Here is a 3,331-nt window from a genome sequence, read left to right as displayed (position 1 = left end):
GAGTGATTTGCATGGGCCCAGCCGTTCATAATGGCGACGGCGCTACTAGTCACATTAGGTGGGGGTATGACATAGCAAGAGTCGTATGACGTTGATGTAAGTGCTGTTGCCATGGTTTCACTAGTTTTGCATATTTACGCAAATATTGATTATACTATACAATGTTTTCCAAAAAAAAACAAAGATTCTAGCAAACTCTACTAATATACAGTATACATCAATTTTTATACATCTAATAAACATTAATAAAAGAGAAGAAGATACAATACCTAAATGGTATAGTATTCCAAATCGAAAAAATCAAAAGAATATTTTTTGTCGATGGGTGAAAGTTAGTTAAAGTTGGAAAAAGGGCTATTAAACATTCTGAGGATTAAAAGTTTATTTTTATAAGCACCATGTAAGAACAGCACCTAATTATACTAAACTTTTGTTAGTAAATATAAACTCGCTACTATTTTGTACATTTTTGCTTCTGTAGTTAAATTAACTTTAAATCTTAACCAACATGAATCTTTTATTTTTTATATAAAGTATATTTTAAAATCATTAAAACTCTTATAGTTGTTGCATTCCTAAAAGTTGCCTTATTTTATAAAAACTTCTTAACTCTTATAAATGCAATCCTAAAATTTGCCTTATTTTATAAAAAAAGTCATGCATTGTTAATTTTAATAATATTTCATTATCATAGATTTGCATTAACATTCTACTTCTAAGCAATAGTTATAAGCTAATTTGTGATAATTCTGAAAAGCAAAATCGCAGAAATGCTAGAGTTTACACTTTATTATCTACAGGTGGTCCTTTCAGGAAGAGTATTTGAGAAGGTATGGAACTTATAACAAACCAGTAGGGGAGGCCTGGGAGATCAAAATAAGGATTAGAAACTTAGTTTAAGCGCATACTTAATTTAACCAAATACACTACAAATGAACTAACGTCTAGGCAGTTTTTGATTATGTTAAAATGATCACAGTCTTTATGGGAGAGTATAACTCGTCTCCTTACCCTCAAGTAGACTACTAAATCGATATAATACCAAATGGTCATCATCATCATCAATCGGCCCTGAGTTGTCCATTGTTGAACATAGGCCTCCTCTAGACTTTTCCATCTGCTTCTGTTCTGCGCCTCTGCTATCCAATTGGTCACGGTTCTTTTGAGGTCGTCGGTCCATCACGTTGGGGGTCTTCCTCGGCTTCGCTTGTCAGCCCGTGGTCTTCACTCAAGTAATTTTTTTGTATAACTGTCGTTTTTCATTCTTGCAACATGTCCTGCCCATCTCCATTTTTGCATTGTAATATGTTCGATAATGTCTTCCACTCCGGTTCGTCTACGAACTTCCTCGTTTCTTAATCTATTTCTTAAGCTTATTCCAAGCATTGATCTCTCCATTTATTTTTACAAGCACCATGTAAGAACAGCACCAATTCTACTAAACTTTTAAATATAAACTCGCTACTATTTTGTACACTTTTTGTACAATTAATATAAATTGTATTGTGATAAATCTGTATTAAAATAAATAATTCCCTCATATCTCGCTCTATTATCTTTAATTGGCGGGGGTAGAACTACTACAATGTTAGTAACACTCACTGTAGCTATAGGCTCAGAAATGAAATTGAATCTATTTGATGGCATATTTTTCTTTAAGAATCTGACCTCACAATCTGTTTGATCCACATTATCAACTAATGCCACAAAATTTCTAACACGTTTTGTCCCAAAAACTCTGGTAACAATGTAATCGCCCTTACAAATTTCTGTATCTTGCCGTTCTTCTTCTAATTCGAAACTATCATCTGACGAATTATCGTTGTACTCTACTTCATCACTCTAGGAGTCCGATGATTCCTCCTATAGAATTTTCTCCTTAACGTCTTTCTTAGAATAAGGTTTTATTTCGTATTTTATGACTATATTTATTTTACATTAGCATATTTTTTAATTTTTGACGCCCAAAATTCAGAGCATTTTTTTTTAAATTTGCCGCCTAAAATTCAGAACCTACGTGTTGAGTTTGCTGCCAAATGAAATTAGTTTCGGCCCGTTCGCATTTGGCGCTAGAAACTCTCTCCCAAAACTTTCGATGGGACTTACCTTACTAGAGGGCTCTGTACTCTGATAAAATTATGTATTCACCTTCACCTAAATAATTGGAATATCACGTTTCATTTTATCATCTAAATATATATTTTTTAACATGTAAAGTAAGTTCTTACAGATTCTTAAGAAATTATTCGAAAAGCTAGAATTTATTATGTTTTTTGTTTTTAGGTTCTTTAGTGTAACTCAAAAATAATTATAAATTTATATGGAAATATAATATGTTGCATTAAAATATAAATATTTATTGTCATTCAAACGTTTGCTCTCGTTCTAGCTTTGTTTAAAAGGCGTAAAAATAGATATTTTATTTAAGCAACGTTGCACAGTGGGCCAAAATTTAAGTAAAAGTTCCAAAGAGAATTAACTGAGGACATAGTCTAAGATAATTGTACTAAGTACATTCGCATGTCCTTAGAAAGGCTTTAAAGTACATTAGGACAATATTTAAAAATAAGTATTGTCCTACTTAAATAAGTACATAATGGTCACCATAGGTATACTTATACTCTGGTAAGGAGAGTATTGGATTTTAGCTAAAGTTTATTCGTTTACCAAATTCCCATCAGTAAACATGAGCACGTGTTGATATTCGCCGTCTCATTCGTCAAGAGGCTATAAAATATAATTTATTACCGTAAGCTAGACAGATTCTCATGTTACAGATCCCAACTTGTGATCATTTTAAATTCTAATTGTATCGTGTTGATTTTTAAGTTAATATATTGTGTTATATTTATGTTATAGTTATTTACTGGTCGTGTTATTTTTTAGAGTTTAGTTTAATTGTGATATAATGATTAAATTTCAAGAAATTCTTACACTAACAGTTTCAAAAGTAAATATTTTTAAAAATCATATGATACATAGGTCGTACATCAGTACGACCCTGTTTGACTTACACGTGGTTCTATTGACAATTGGGAATTTGTAGAATGAATAGGGTTTATATGCTGTTGTATTGGCTCATTGGCTGTGGAATGTTGTTTTGGTTTGATCGGCCCCGTCGGCGGTCAATTAATCGATTTTTGTCACCGCACGATCGGATCGTTATGAGCTGCTGGTAATCGGTCGTTCTATACTTTGCAGTAATTGAATCAAAACGAAAGAATCAATCACGATTGATTTGACACTAATATCTACCACTTATATATCATACAGTTGTTTATTATAATTTGTTTCCACTGAATTGATACCTAGAAATTATTAAAATACGTAC

This window comes from Diabrotica undecimpunctata, chromosome 8 (genome assembly GCF_040954645.1).
Source record: "Diabrotica undecimpunctata isolate CICGRU chromosome 8, icDiaUnde3, whole genome shotgun sequence".
Taxonomy (NCBI): domain Eukaryota; kingdom Metazoa; phylum Arthropoda; class Insecta; order Coleoptera; family Chrysomelidae; genus Diabrotica; species Diabrotica undecimpunctata.
This window is presented reverse-complemented; position numbering follows the sequence as displayed.